Genomic DNA, 15,999 nt, shown 5'->3' with positions numbered 1-15,999 from the left:
TGTGTGTGTGTGTGTGTGTGTGTGTGTGTATGTTAATGCAAATGCTATGTTGCATACATAGAGGTCAGGGTATAAGTTGTAGGAGTAAGTTCCCCCATTCTTGTATGTGAGCCATGATTCCTTTTAGGGCCAAATGACTCTTTCACATTAGTCACCTAAGATGATCAGAAATTAAAGATATTTCCATTTCAATTCATAACAGCCATGAAACTGAAGTTCTGAAGCAGCAACGAAATAATTTTATGGTTGGGGGGGGGTCCTCACAACATGAGGAACTCTATTAAAAGATCACAACATTAGGAAGATGGAGAACCACTGGTCTATGGGATTGAACTCCCACCATCAGGTCTGTCATCCAATGCCTTTACTCACTAGGCTAGATCATTGGTCCCAAGCCAGTTAATATTTAAGTAACAGTTTTCATGATTTCCGCACCCCAGAGGACCATGTTTATAATTCACTAACTTCATTATACGCATCAAACTTATGAACATTTGTCAAAATAATCTCTGTTCCCATCTCTGTTCTCTTCATCAAAATGAGGTTGCACATGAACTTGCTGATGTACATACTTTTATGCTTGTTCTGGAAGTATCCAAGTTAGTCTTACTAATTAAAAAATTCAACTGTAATAGTTTTAAAATTCCCTGATTTCTAGGAACTTATTTGCTCTACTTACTATCACTTCTTTTCTACCCACCAGTCCAGTGGCTGCTGTCATCCTGTGTACTGTCAATTTCAAATTGTGTGGCTTATCTTGTGTATTCTGCTTCAGGAAAGAAGGTGATCTGTGTGGGGAAAAAAAAAATCAATCCCTTCTTATCTTCACTCACATCTTACTGTTTTATGTCTGTCCCAGCAGCCTTATAGCATTTATCATAGAACATTCATCTTTCTTCCCATGGTTGACTTTGAGGCACACGATCCTTCTGACAGGGGTTCACAGAAAAATAGACATGTTCTCAACCTAACCTCAGTACAAGGAAGAAAAAAATACAGCTTTTGTATTCTCATGAGACCATCGTCAAATATATTGTCATTCAGACGAATTTCTTGTCTCTTATTTGTGATGCAAGCAAAGAGATTTTTCTCTCCTCTTTATAAAATTTCTCTTTGTTTTTGAATGTTACACACACACACACACACACACACACACACACACACACACACACACAGTCACTCAATACAAATCAGTCATATCTACCTCTATTTTCCTCTTCCGCATCATCCAATGACTCCTGAACTTTCTCTTAACTTCATATCTTTGTCTTTTTATGACCCACTGAGCTCTGCTGGTGCTGCCCACATTTGCATGGGCATAGAATGTCTCCTGGAGCATGGGAAGTTCCCTTCCCCAGCAACTTTCCATTTACATTGCTGCATCAGCATCAGCTAAGGTCTGTAGGTGCTCCTGTATATCATCTGTCCCAGAATGCCAGCTGGCTTGATCCTGTGTATATGCAGGGGAACTTACCACCATTGCTGTGAATCATGTTTGTGGTATCTGTCACATTCTTACTTTTTAAATCAAGCTATCTAAATTTCTAGACTAGAAGTACATATGTTTACTAATAAAGGAGGCTACAAAAGACAAGTTAAATAAAATAATCAGTGTTTACAGAGAAAGTATTTTTTTGCCCATTGTGAGTTATTACTTCCTGTAAGAAATTAGGAATTATTACATAGGTAAAATTATTAGTAATAGAGAGAGATAATTTATATATGATAGCAATTGGGATTTATTTTCAAATAGCAATACAGACTTTTTTCTCAAAAGACATATACCTATCGAACAAAATATATTCTATTAATGATAATGTGTCATAATTAATGATCTTTAAAATATAGAAAGGGCTATAGGGAGATGGTTCAGCAGGCTAAACCACTTGCTGTGTGTACCTGTTGGTCTAGGTCAATCCCTCAATGTAATACTACAGAGGTATAATCTCAGCATCCTTAAAATGAGATTAGATGTGAATACAGGGGAACTCCTTGGAAGACTGCAAGACAACTAGCCTGGAAGTGCACTGAGGAAAGAACCAGGAAGTCACTGCCTCTGAACAAGATAGAAGAAAAAAAAAAAAAAACGACTCCTGAAAGTTGTCCTTTGATCTAGACATTCACATGACAGCAATGATGCTTGGCACATCTCATACCACACCCATAAAAAATTGAAGAAAATATGTGCAATGACTAATATTTCTCATATATTAAATTCGATTTCCAATGTACTTGCAAATCAACTCTACTTTTAAAATATTATTGATTTTTATTGTATGTACATGGGTGTTTTGTTTAGCTATATATCTGTGTATCATGTCCTTACCTGGTGCCTTCAGAGACCAGAAAGCATTTTATCTCCTGGAACCCAAGTTACAGGTGTTTGTAAGCCTCCATATTGAATCTGGTTCTCTTTTGCACAGATGAGTGATCCTAACTATGGAGCCACTCCCTCAGCCCCAGATCATGGTATTCTTAATATTAATGTTTGACAAATGATTTTATTTTGCTTAAAATCCCACAAGATATTGATAGTCATGTATATGATTATTTTATTAAGTTTGTTCAGTATTAAACAAGTGTGGTTTTTCTCTCAAATTACATGCAGAAAAATAAATTGCCATGATTGTTAGATGAGCAGACACTGTTGGGTCTAGAGCCTGTGTTGATTGCATTTGGATAAGACATGTTTTTCATGATTTTCTATAAAAGCAAATGTCACTCCCTTTTCTGTTCTTTTCCTAATTAAGATATGCATGTTAACTACAGAAAGAAACAATTATTCCCTTATTAGTTTGAATTAGCTTCATACCCAGAGATATCTTTAAAATCTAGAATTAGTACACCATTTTTCTAAAGGCACAGCAAAACAATTTTTGAAATGTAAACGATGAATCCCAAGGCACATGATGGGTTCTTAATGGAAAAGTGTTCTCCTGTTTGTTTTCTTCCCAACATAAAAATTATACAGCTTTTAAGTATGAAAGTAAATTATTCTGCACACTACATTCAAGTATTTTGAAATCCCCTGTCTGAAAGAAAACATTTGAAGGGAATTATCAGAAGATTGGCAGGGTGTATTTTACATGAACAGTGCATTAATCCCCTGTGTTTAGTACTTACTTTTATATCATAGTCTCTGTGCTGGAGATAGAATATGAATAAAATCAATGAGTGAAAATGTGTTCACATGTATCATAGAGGAAAATGTGCTTGCACATAGTATAAATATTTTGATTAAAATATATTTGAATTAAACACTTAATTCAAATAAAGTTAAAAAAACTTTATTTGCTGCTGTTTAAAAAACAAGAGCTATGTTATCATCTACTTCAAGTTCTTTATTGGGCTAGATGTTTATTTAAAAAAATGTTTCAAACTCAAGTTGACAGTGGTATTTGACAATATCCATTACTGTAAAATACTCTATAAAGCTAACCTGATGGAATTATTGTCTCAGAGGCTAACTCTTGAATAAGCTCACCCTTTTTATTTCTTTCTGAACTCAGGCTAACTGGTTCTGAGCTGTTCTGGCTCAAACTCCTATCCAAGTGGACTGATTCAATCTGGCTTCTCTTAGCTTCTTACTGAAATGCTCTTCTTGGCCTAAAACTAACTCTGGCAATTTGTTTTAATCTTCTGGTTCCTTCTTATTCTCTGGTTTCAACTGCCTCTGCTGACCTGCAGTGACTGCATGATTTATGATCAACTCAACTTCATAGCACTGCACTCACTGCGTAGCTCCAACTGACTAACTGAACTCTCTTTCCCTGCTCTGTTCTTAAATAGCTTTTCTCGTGAGAATTGGCTGTATCCTATCTCTGACACATTCTGTCAGTTTGATTAGTCATTTTGTCTGCCCTTCAATTAGATGTGATTGTTTGGGACTAAAAGTATGTACTAAAGGTTTTCTGTCAGAGGGATTAAAGGTATGTACTAAGGGTGAGTCTGCATTCTTGACCTATCAGACTGACCTATGTATGACCATGGTTATGTTTCTACTTAATATTTCTGTATGATGACAAGGGAAAAGGGGAGGATGGAGGAACATATTACCTCCCCAGTGGTCCTCATTTCAGCATTGTTCCTGTCTCTTAACTAGCCCCTCATCACCCACTGTGCTTTCATAAATTAAAAATAGCCTAGGTAAACTTTATATGACCCAGCACAGGGGAAGGCCAGGGCCAAGAAGTGGGAGTGGGTGGGTAGGGGAGCAGGGGCAGGGGAGAGGTATAGAGAACTTTCAGGATAGCATTTGAAATGTAAATAAAGAAAATAATAAATAAATAAATATATAAATACATAAATACATAAATACATAAATAGCCTAGGTTCTGCAAATGGGAGAAAACAAATGATCTATCATTTTGGAGTCTGGGATATTTTATTTAACACAATGATAAACAGGTCCATCTATTTTCTTGTGCATAGTATGATTTCATTCTTTATTAGAGCATAGTATTTCATGTGTGCATAGTATATTTTTTTAACTTGTTAATAAAAATTAACTTGGCTAGTTAAGTTCTGTTAAAATTAGTATGGATAATGTAGGACCCATGCAGACTTTAAAATATGTACATTGTCATTGTAGGTTTTAAAGGTACATCCATGCTGAGTTTTCTACATCTAAGGGTAAATTTCAGATTCCCAACTGCAGTGTATGAATAGCCTTAAGATTTTAGGGAAGTTTATTATTGAATCAAGAAAAATATCATCTAGAGAGTCAGAAAAATTGAGGAGGAAGAAATGTCTATAAATGGCAATGAGTGACTTAAACTATAAAGAAAAATAATCATAATTAATTATTACATTTAATGAAAACACCCTTAAGTGACAGACTAAAAGTTGTTAGGGAGAAGAAAAGGGATGAAAACATAAGAGAGAGAAAGCAGAGCTGAAGGTGCAGAGAAAAGCTATAGGCTAATAGAATGTTTACTTTCAGGCCTACTGCTTTAAGCATATGTGTGGTGGTATGAATGAAAGTAGCTCTTACAGTGGCTCATAGGGAGCAGCACAACTAGGAAGCATGGATTTTTGATTAGGTGTATCCCTGGGGGAGGGCTTTTTGGTTTCTAGTGCTCATGCCAGGCCAAGTGTCTCACTGTCTCCCTCTTGCCTGCTGATCCAGGCTTAGAAGTAACAGGTAATCTCAGGTAATCTCCAGCATCCTGTATGCCCGGATGCTGGTCCGTGTGACCCTTACCTATCACCACTACCGATGTAGCAGAGGACTGTCTTGTCTGGCATTAGTTGGAGGGGATATGCTTGGTTCTGTGGAGGCTTGATGCCCCAGAGAAGGGGGTGGCAAGAGGGGTGAGGTAGCAGTGGGTGGGTGGGTGGGGGAGCACCCTCTTAGAGGCAAAGGGGAGGTGGAAGGGGAGGGCTCATGGAGGGAGGACAGGAAGAGGGATAGCTTTTGAAATGTTAAGTAAGTGAAATAATTTTTAAAAAGTTCCATGTTGGAAAACATGTCTTCAGAAAAGATACACATGCCTTATTTTCAGCAAAGGAAGGAGTGTTCAGAGAATACACAGAACCCAATATTAAGAGCATTACAGTGGAAAAAGCACAAGGCTTTAAGATAGCAGCATAAAAGAAATAGATTGGGTAGCATCCACAGTTGATATTCAGTGGCTAACTGTATCAGCTACATTTCTCCCTAGGGTGAGACAAAAACAAACAAACAAACCAACCAGTGTAATACAAAGCAGAAAAATACAAAACAAAATAAAAACAAAACAAAACAAAACAAAAAGAACTTCTAAATTGACCTTAAGTAAGAGTTGCTCATCATGGCTCACAGTTTAAGAGTACAGTTTGTCATGGCAGAGAAGGCATGTCAGTGGGTCTTAAAGCTCCCACCATGTCCTTATTTAGGAAGTAGAAAGAGATGAGTGTTGGTACACTGATTGCTTTATCCTTTTAACTAAATCCAAGAATCCTGGAATGATGCTCCTGCATTTAGAGGAAATCTTCTCTTGTGAACGTAATCTTTTTGGAAGCAAGGTCACAGACAAACCCAGAGGAGTACAAGCATTCTAAGTCTGGTCAAGTGGACACTGAAGATTATCTACTACACTGACAAACAAAACTTCATCAGACCAAAAATGCATAGGGTTCTGCTCCAACATTTCAGTTTTTCATTGACAAATATTAGTTTCCTTTTCAAGGGAAAGACATGTTTGGGAAAAATTTTTAGCTCTCATTTTGAGCCATTAACGCAGCCCCAATAATCTTGATCATTAAACTTCAAGACAATACTTGTGTGTGTGTGTGTGTGTGTGTGTGTGTGTGTGTGTGTGTGTGTGTGCGTGTGTATTTATACATGAGCACTTGAAAAGAATACCCATCCTCCATCCTTCATCCTCAATGAAAAGTAAATTTGGAGGCATGGTATCAACCCTAATGGCTTAATATGATTATAAAGAAAAAGAAATAATAGTGATATAAAATTCCTTTAAAGAAACAATATTTGAATTTGAAATTCAATAACATGTAATCTCAAAAAGAATGAATTATCATAACAGGCTTTTCCCATATACAATTTTGAGCTGACAAAATTTCCTAAGTTTCAGAAATTTGGTACTGAAATTGACTTATACTTTAAATTTTAATGCAAGTTAAAATTTTGTAGTTGAAAATTATGCAACTTTTAATGTGAAAAGACAAAGAATGATAAGTTCAAATCCAGAGGACCAAGGGATCCATTTTCTACTATGGATATTTTATAGACTACTTTATTTTCTTTCATAGACTTTACAGGAGATATTTCATTCTTCATTTCTCTTCATGTTGGTTGGTCACGAAGTCTTTAAATGAATGTGTAATGATTGCTAGTTAATATTTTAAGGCTCTAAATATTTTAACAATTCTGACAGCACTATAAAACAACTTGTAATTATTCTAAGATGTGAAGGAAGAGAAAGGTGATGGAGCAGAACACGTAATATTTAATTCATTGCCAACCTCTAAATTTAAATTATAATGATGACCTAAGTAACATTATATTACGTGATGAAAAATAATGATTGTTGGTAATTTATCAACAAAGAATAACCATGTGATAAATGTTCTCTTTGTTTGCATTAATTGGACAGAAAATATTTTAGAAGTCTTCAAAATACCATTAAAAACCAAAGTCACTTTTTCCCCCATATAGAAAAGCTGATATATCACCTTGTTCTACACATTTAATGATCAGAAATATATCCAGGTATTCATCACTATAGTAAACGTCTTCAAGTAGTAGACAAAACTGATAAACTTCTTTTTATTTTAGCAATGTGGAAATTAAGGATTTTTCAAACAATTACTGAACATTTTCATTGATAGTAATTAATTACAATGATTAGCAATTATCAACAATAAATATTGGTTTGAATAAATAGGTAAGGATGTAAGACCATAGTAGTAGAGATTTGTTTCTGTGAAGCAGTATGGCTGCTGCTCGTGAGCAGTAGCATTTGAGAAAAGTGCCAGGTTCAAATTCTACTGCTATGAGTCTTTCCCCACGATTGTTTATATTAATATAATCACGATTTTCTGATTTTTAGGTTTAAAAATAGAGGAAAACTCCTTTAACTTTTGTCTCCCCAATTTCACTTCTGGATTAGTAATTTTAATACTATTCTTGATTGAGGTTTGGGGGGATCAAACTAACAGTCATATAAAAGAAAGGTAAGCAAACAAAAGATGTGCAGCCCAGGTCAAAATTTCCTTGTGAGTAGATAATTAAGAATATTAAGCCTGAATGTTGAGGGCAATGAGGTACATGGCATAAAATGGGGTTTGAAATTAGTAAACAGGTCTTTGATTCTTTAGAGAATGTGGTAAACAAAAAAGAAGAGAAAAGAGAGATTAGCTTTTGATCATTCTGAATCAATGCTCATCTCTGAAACTAACTTGCAAAGTCTGTCTCCATTTGCTAAATCACAGCCAATGTTTTTCGCAAGACCTGTGTAGGGCTTGTGTTTGCAGAATGTAGCTTATTAATGTATTTGAATTATTAAATAATGACTGCTCTCATTTTTCACTGACTATAGAAAAACAAATTATTTGTCAAACTTTTATTAACTAACAGGAACATTATTAGTATTAGAATTCACAATTTATTTTCAGTACTGATGTGTCAAGTACAATATAAATAAAGTATGAACAAGTGTCAGCGTTACTTTAGCATGATATTTAAATATATTACATAAACGTTTTCCCTGGAGGAACAAGTATGCTGAAATGAAAAATTCAAATACTTGAAAGAGCTAACTTTTCCTGATTCTTAGCTTCATCTACTTCCAGTAAATTATGTATAAAATAAATGTGAGATCATCATTAGTATTTTTTTATAATGTGGTATATTTTCAGGAAAGAAATTTATGTTTATTATTAATCTTTCTGCTTGTTTATTGTGAGTTCCTTTAAGAATTCAAGAATTAAATAACCTGCTAGAAGATGGCAGATGAAAATTATCTTTCTAAGTGGTAGAACAAAAGAAATTAGCAAATATGTTTCATTCCAGGTAAAAATTTAATATTACTAAAGCAGAGGTATCCAATGTAAAATGTATATAATTATGAATTTTCTATTATGCAAGCTAAAACTATTAAAAAAGAAACTTCCTTATTAATTTAATGAAATAATTCACTAAAGGCAATATTTCCCAGATATTAAAACATCAATGTGTACTTAAATAAAGCTGGTAATAGAATTTTTATGCTGTTTATTGATACTATTGATAATACTTGATGTTTGTTTGTGATGCTACACAGAATCATGATAATCACTTTAGAATAGAAATGATCAGAAAGTCATTTTATACAAGGTCTCATACTGTTGCTCCAACTTTTATGATGATGATAATTTACCAATTGCTCCTCAAATCTACATCAGATTTAAAATAGAAGCTACCAAGGAGAATATTTAAAAAAGGTTTTTTTTTTCAAAATCAGAATCACCTCTGGTTATACTTATAATTCAAAATTCAAAAGTATTAACATATCTTGCGTGCACTTTCCTCAGATGATATTTTATTCTGCAAGGACGTATCTGTGGCCCTGTGACTGGAGCTTCCCTAATGAGTTAGATGATATTTGGAAGTATGTCCTCCAATGTCATCTGTGAGAGGACAAATTTCATCCACGAGGACTCAGAATGTAAAAGTTTTCAGTGTATATTGTGAATTGTGGTTGTATTTAAGTCTCTGGCTGCACAGGGATAAAGATATGTACTTTCCTTTGCTTGCTTTTTGTGTTTATTCATTATGTGCTCAGAATGGAGCACAGGGCCAATATATCCAATTGTTTTTAATAGGGAATCAAACATGTCAGTGCATCTGATGCCAATTGACCTTTACCTACGTGATTCTCTTCGACAACCTCATTGACAATCTAAGTTTCCTTTGTGGCATCAGGGTGTGCTAAAAAAAGTGCTTATAAAGTTGTGTAGATTCACATTTATGTTTTCTTTTTCTTTCTCTTTTTCCCCAGAGCTGAGGACCAAACCCATGGCCTTGCACTTGCTAGGCAAGCGCTCTACCACTGAGCTAAATCCCCAATCCCACATTTATGTTTTTTATGCGTTCGCATATTAGTTGTTCCATTAAATGTTACTCTGATGTCACATTCATTCATCCACATACCCAACCCCTCCTACAGAAATTAATTTTTATGTATGCAATAACATGTATGGAGGATCAATACATATATAACATGCATATATCTATATCTATATCTATATCTATATCTATATCTATATCTATATCTATATCTATATCTATATCTATATCTATATCTATATCTATATCTATATCTATATATATATGTGTGTGTGTGTGTGTGTAAATATTTTGTAGTTTGCTTTCACATGTGTTACATAATATAAGACAAATGAATAAGAATTCAGCTCGTCAAGATCTCTAGCAAACGGAAGGAGATGATGCATAGGAGATGGGATGCAAGTTCACAGGCAGCATAATCAAAGATGACCCTTCTGAGGAGCAAGCATCTGTGCAGCTAACCGAATGAGATGAGGGATGAGGTTGTGCTCTCCCAGTGAGAGCATCATTGGGGGATAGAGAGTCAGTGTGCTTATGGGGATTGACATTGTGAGGGAGTAAGGACTCCAGGAAAATGAGATGGAGAGAAAAATATGTAAAGAGTAGGAAGGACAAAATAAGCAGCCCTGTGGGATGGCCATTAGAAAACTCTGGTCATTAGGAAACATTGGCCATTAGAAAACACCAGTGACCATTGAAAAACATTGGCCATTAGAAAACACTTTCCAAGATTATCATGTAAACTTCTTGAAAACTCCTGAAACTACTTGCTGAATGAGCTGGAGAAGTACTCAGCTCTTTTTCTTTTCTTTTCTTTTCTTTTTTTTTTTTTTTTTTTTTTTTTGAGACAGGGTTTCTCTGTGTAGCCCTGGCTGTCCTGGAGCTCACTTTGTAGACCAGGCTGGCCTCGAACTCGAAATCCGCCTGCCTCTGCCTCCCGAGTGCTGAGGTTAAAGGCATGCGCCACCACACCCGGCTGTGACTCAGCTCTTAAATCTCAGGCTCCTCCAGAGGCCCAGATTTCAGTCCCCAACACTCATGTCAGGTGAGTCACTGCAAACTGTAACTCTAGGTCGGGGACATCCTATTTCCTTTTCTGTCCTGCATCCCACTGCCCTCCAACACAAACAATGAGCATAGACACAAACAAGGGCAATAAGTCATGCTAGGTAATTGAACAGCTTATTGCCTTTGGGCCAACCACTAGAAAGTGCATCTCCGTTCTGCCTCTGCCCATTCCAAGCCCTCCCTGACCTTTCCTGTGTTTTTCCAAGCAGAGAACTTTCAGCATACTTTTCATTAAAAGTAATTTTCATAGAGTATATTCTGATCAAGATTTTTTCTCTACCAAATCCTAACAGAAACTCCTTACCTCCTTACTCACCCAAACTCCATGCCCTCTTTCTTCTTCTGTTTGCAAGGCAGAAAACAAACCAGAATTTACAAAAAGAAAAGATAAAGAAAAAAAGAGAGAGGGGGAGGGAGGGAGGGAGGGAGGAAGGAAGGAAGGAAGGAAGGAAGGAAGGAAGGAAGGAAGGAAGGAAGAGAGGAAAAACACAGGAAACATCTCTCTCTCTCACACACACATACACACACACACACACACACACACACACACATACACAAACACACACAGAGTAACTTAGAAGTTCTCAGAGATATTCCTGTAGTGAATAAAATTTGGAAACTGGCCTGTCTTGCCCAGGAAGAAGAGGGCAATCAAGACATAAGTGCCCTCATTTTGGCAGAACCCTGGAGGCAGGCAAGGGATGGAGCAGTTCTTTGCCCAGTGGTCAGTGTTACTGTGATACAGATGGAGTCATCTGAGCCCCCATCATTTTCTTCTGAGACCCAGGGTCACTCTTTTGAGCTGGCATATCTGTCTACCATGGAACATTTTTCATTAAGTACTTTAAATGCCATATTCAACAGATCTCTGAAGATTTTGGGGACTGTTATCTATTAAATACACATAATTTAAATAAATTTTACTTGCTTTTAGTTACTTGCTTTAGGCTTGACCTTGAAAACACACATGGGATGGTAAATAAAGCTTGCCACTAAATAAATTATATAACAGTTTACAAGTTAGTGGCTTTTATAAGATTAAGTTTTTACAGCTTTACCTCTGAGATAGAGTTTAGAGCATAATCTTAAGAGATTACTTTTTGAGAGCAGAGCACAGAGAAATCATTTTGGTAAAAGATTTTTTAAGAATGGGAAGTAGAGAAACCTTAGAGACAAGAGGCATTTGGAAGTGTAGAGAAATGTTCAGATATTAGAAATTTGGGGTTCATCTGTTTGTACAGGATGAGAGATATTTTGGGTTCATACTCTATCTTAGAAAACCTAACCTAAGGTTGAATTCAAGTTAATTAACAGGCCAGTACCTCCACCCAGTTTCCAGGTTACTTCCCAAGAAGACCTATGTCGAGTACCAGTTTCCAGGTTATTCCCCAACAAATCTGCACCCCGGGGTTACAAGTCTGCCCTGACACTTTACTTCATAACGACCACCCATCAGGAGAAAAGCAGAAGTTAAGTTTATGGTTTGGCTCCCAATACCGGCCAATTATGTTAAAGGCCATAATGACCCCTCAATCAGATGTTTACCAGGATAGATACACCCCCTTCTTGTTTCTACAAATGCTTACCTGAAACTGGGTTTGGGTCCCCTCCTGCTCTCCTGCATCAGAGATGGTGTTGTGACCCAACCTTGAGCTTAAATAAAGAGACTGTAATGTAATTAAATTGGAATTGGCTCCTTGGTGGTATTTTGGGGGTTTATGAGTGTTTCCTGGCACAACAGTGGATGATGTTGTTCCCGTATGAGAGAATCTGGAAATCAAGTGCTCCAGTTTTTGGTCATTGATCTGTGCTGAGGCTAAACCCTTTGCAGCAACATAATGAGCCTCTAATATACTCTGAGTCCCAGGAGGAAAAGAGAAAGGGCCACAAATACTTGACAAAGAAAATGCTGGAGGGAATTTCTATAAGCTTCAAGTTAGCTGAGGAATAACATAGGTGGCCCAGATCTAGCCAGAGAAACTAAGGGACTGCAAGAAGAAACTGAGAGAAGGACTTAAGGAAGTAACAGAGCAGGTTGCTCTGAGGAGTGGGGAGGAAACTTTAGGAGGGAGCTGAGAGCAGAAGCTAATGGACTACAGATGGGAGCTGAGAGATAACATAGTGCTCCAGGAAGGTTTTAGGACATCACAGGATTGCAGGTAACTTTAAGAAGGAGGGGAGACTTGCTATGTAGACCAGTAAGTGTTTTTAGTAGAAAGACATGGTGCCCACATGGGCATTATGCAGATGAGTTAGCGGGTCATATCCAAGAGATGCAAGTGCCTAGGAAGCAGAGTGAACCAATGAAGGAAAAAGACAGATGGAGGGAAGCAGCTGAAGAAGTAGACGCTAGAATCAACTAAGCATAAGCCAGCCAGAACTAATGATCACACCTATGTTAGGAGAATCTAATCAGCGGTTTGTTTCAGAGAGGCTGAGTCACCTTCAAGGGAGCTTGTTTATGCCACTCCAAAGGATTTGGCACTAGATAACAATAAGCAGAAGATGGCCTAATTGCCCATCATTGGGAAGAGAGGCCCCTTGATCTTGCAAACTTTATATGACCCAGCACAGGGGAAGGCCAGGGCCAAGAAGTGGGAGTGGGTGGGTAGGGGAGCAGGGGTTTGGGGGGGTAATAGGGAACTTTCAGGATAGCATTTGAAATGTAAATAAAGAAAATAATAATAATAATAATAATAATAATAATAATAATAATAATAAATGAAAAAATTAAAAAATAAAAAAGAGAAAAAAAAAGAAAAAGAAAGAAAAAAATGAGGAGGAACTGACTCCTAAAGTATGGAGAAGATTTTTCATTGCAGATATAACAGAGAAAGCATGCCCAGAGAAGAGTCCAGGATAAACTTGACTGGCTAACTACACCAGACCATGAGAAGAAAGAGGGGGAGGGAGGGAGGGAGAGCAAGAGAGGAGCTGCCAGCTGAGAGGCATTCTGGATCAAGAAGCCAAGGGACTGAATTATATAGGAATCAGGCTGAGAGAAGTGAGGTGGCCACTTAGCCCCTTGAAGGGAAAGGTTTAGGTTAAGTGGCAAAGTAAGAATTATGGGGAGGTGCCACAGGTACAAAGTGAGACTTATTCGGCATTTGAGACTTGGCACTCACACGCGCGTGAACACACACACACACACACACACTCCACCAAAAAACACAATATTAGAATTTTTTTTAATCCATTAACATCCTAATTGCTATTCCTTCCCTGTTCAGATCCCCCTCACACAGTTCTTTCTTCCCATCTCCCAGTCCCCTTCTCTTCTGAAAGGATGGAGGGAACCTTTAAGTGTCCCCAAACCTTGCACATCAAGTCTCTGCAGGGCCAGGTGCATCCCCTCCCACTGAAGCCAGACAAGGCAGTCCAGTCAGGGGAACTGTATTCACAGGCAGGCAACAGATTTAGAAACAGACCCTTCTCCATTTGGTGGGGGACTCAATTGAAGACTGAGATGCATATCTGCCACATGTGCGCCGAGAGCCTAGGTTTGCCCTGTGTCTGTTCTTTGGTTGATGGTTAAGCCTCTGAGAGCCCTCAAGGGTGCAGGTTAGTTAACTCTGTTGCTCTTCCTGTGAAGTTTCTGTCCCCTTTGGGCCCAAAATCTCCCATAAGAATCACCAAGATCTACCAATGACCGCGAGTCTCTGCATCTGTTTGAGTCAGCTGCTGGGTGGAGCATCTCAGAGGTTAGTAATGGTAAGTATAATAGAATATCATTAACAGTGTCTGGGATTGGTGCTTGCCCATTGCATAGGTCTCAAATTGAGACAATTATTGCTTGACTACTATGATAGTTTGAATATGTTTGGCTCAGGGAGTGACACTATTAATAGGTATGGCCTTGTTGGAGTTGGTGTGCCTTGTTAGAAGAAGTATGTCCTTCTGTGGATGGGCTTAAATCCCTATCCTAGTTCCCTGGAAGTCATTGTCTCCTGTTTGGCTTGGAACAAGATGTTGAAATCTCAGCTCCTCCTGGGCCTGCCTAGGTGCTGCCAGGCTCCCACCTTTGATGTTAATGGACTGAACCTCTGAACCTGTAAGCCAGTCCCAATTAAATATTGCCCTTTTATGAGTTTCCTTGGTCATGGTGTTTGTTCCCAGCAGCGAAACCCTAACTAATACAGTCAACCTCTCGGTCTCTGTCCCACCACCCTGTCCCTGCATTTCATGTAGATGGGATACATTTGGGGTTGAAAGTTTTGTGAGTGTTTTGATGTCCTTATCATTCCACCAGGGTTCCTGCCTGGCTACAGGAGGTGGTCTCTTCAGGTTCCATATCTCCACTGTTGTGAGTCTTAGCTAAAGTCACCCCTACTGATATCTGACAGCTTCCCCATCCCAGATCTCTAGTTTGACCTTGATATTACTCACACACACACACTTTCTCCCACCCCTGCCAGCTGCAGATTTTCATTCACTGCCCTGGCCATCTCTCCTGTCTCTTCCTGAACCTGATTCTGAGATTCAGAATTCATTCTCCTCCCCATCTCCTCTCCCACCCAGTTCCCTCCCTCCATCTGCCTCCTATAATCATACTTTATTCTCCCTTCTAAGTGAGAATAAAGCAATTTGTGTGGGCCTTCCTTCTTGTTTAGTTTCTTTGAGCTTATTGAATCCTGTATTTAATTGCTAATATCTGCTTATAAATGAGTACATACCATTCATGTCCCTTTGGTTCTAGGTTGCCTCACTCAGGATAATATTATCAAGTTCCATCAATTTGCCTGCAAAATTCATGATGTCTTTGTTTTAATAGCTGAATAATATTCCATTGTGTAGAAGTGTCACATTTTCTTTATTCATTCTTCAGCTGAAGGACATATAGGTTCTTTCCATTTTCTGGTGACTGTGAATAAAGCTGCTAAGAACTGGTCCTTTTGAAATATTTTAAAACACTGTTTTAATAGAAATAGAATTAAGAATTATATCCCTTTCCCCCATAGCTTTCTTCCCTCTAGCCCCTTCCAGCTACCCTCCCTTAAACACTGTTTCTCCTTCTTCTACCAGATGTATTAGTTGGCAATCAAAGGGTTATGTGCTATGAAGAATGGAATTCAGAGTATGAACCACACACACACACACACACACACACACACACACACACACACACACACACACACAAAGAATTTATCCTGCTTATCTCATTCCTTTCGCTAATCTGAGATACTCAGGACATTCCCTCTGCTTACTGTTCATACCATGTGTTGCATAGCTCTAACTATGTCCCTGTAGCTGTAGTTGATTAATCTGCTGTAGGCACACGTGTTATTGCTTCCCACCCCAATGCTCTGGATTCTCTAATGAAAGATACACACACACACACACACACACACACACACACACACACAGAGAGAGAGAGAGAGAGA

At 37.8% G+C, this 15,999-nt stretch overlaps 1 pseudogene; it reads right to left on the bottom strand.

Annotated features, from left to right (window-relative positions):
- Positions 1-450: 450 nt before the first annotated feature.
- Positions 451-15,999, bottom strand: part of LOC110328915 — a 32,558-nt pseudogene continuing 17,009 nt past the window's right edge.

The sequence above is a fragment of the Mus pahari genome, chromosome 11 (genome assembly GCF_900095145.1).
Source record: "Mus pahari chromosome 11, PAHARI_EIJ_v1.1, whole genome shotgun sequence".
Classification (NCBI taxonomy): domain Eukaryota; kingdom Metazoa; phylum Chordata; class Mammalia; order Rodentia; family Muridae; genus Mus; species Mus pahari.
This window is presented reverse-complemented; position numbering and strand designations above follow the sequence as displayed.